This window comes from Mastomys coucha, unplaced genomic scaffold, assembly GCF_008632895.1.
Source record: "Mastomys coucha isolate ucsf_1 unplaced genomic scaffold, UCSF_Mcou_1 pScaffold1, whole genome shotgun sequence".
NCBI lineage: Eukaryota > Metazoa > Chordata > Mammalia > Rodentia > Muridae > Mastomys > Mastomys coucha.
The window spans coordinates 24,317,582-24,318,503 of NW_022196891.1; positions in this window are offsets into that span (position 1 = coordinate 24,317,582).

A 922-nucleotide genomic window follows, 5' to 3' on the forward strand; every position below is an offset into this window, starting at 1 on the left:
CTCAGAAATCCACCTGCCTCTGCCTCCCAAGTGCTGGGATTAAAGGCGTGCGCCACCACAGCCTGGCTATTTACATTTCTAATGTCCCTTTTCCCTTCCCTGTTTCCCCTCCAAAAACCCTTTATCCCACCCCCCCTCCACTTTGTCTCTATGAGGGTGTTCCCCCAACCACCCCCATTCCTGCCTCACCCCTCTACCACCCCCTGGGGAACAAGTGTCCACAGGACCAAGGGCCTCCCCTCCCATTGATGCCAAATAAGGCAGTCTTCTGCTACAAATGCAGCTTGAGCCATGGGTCCCTCTGTGTGTACTCCTTGGTCGGTGGTTTAGTCCCCTGGGGGCTTGGGGTGGGGGAGGGGATCTGGTTAATTGATATTTGTTCTTCCTATGGGGTTTCAGTCTCCTTCAGTCCTTCCCCTAACTCTTCATTGGGGTCCCTAGACCCAGTCTGGTGGTTGGCTGTGAGTACCTGCATCTCTGTTGGTCAGGCTGTGGCACAGCTTCTCAGGGGCCAGCTATACCAGGCCTCTGTCAGCCAGCACTTGGCATGGGCAATAATGTCAGGTTTGGTATCTGCATGTGGGATGGATCCCTAGGTTGGCCAGTCTCTGGAGGGCCTTTCCTTCAGTCTCTGCTCCTTTTTGTTTTGTTTCTGCATTTCCTTTAGATAGAAACAATTCTGGGTTACATTTTTTTAGATGGGTGAGTGACCTCATTCCTCAATTGGGGGCCATGCCTAACCGCTGAATATGGTCTCTACAGGTTCTATCTCCCCTTTGTGGGGTATTTTGGCTACTGTCATCCCCGTTGGGTCCTGGGAACGTCTGGTTTTAAATTAGTTAATACTTGTAAATGAAGCAGGTATGGAAAAAAAGACCAGCCTAGAAAGGAAGGAAGTTTGGGGCGCATGATGAGATTAAGT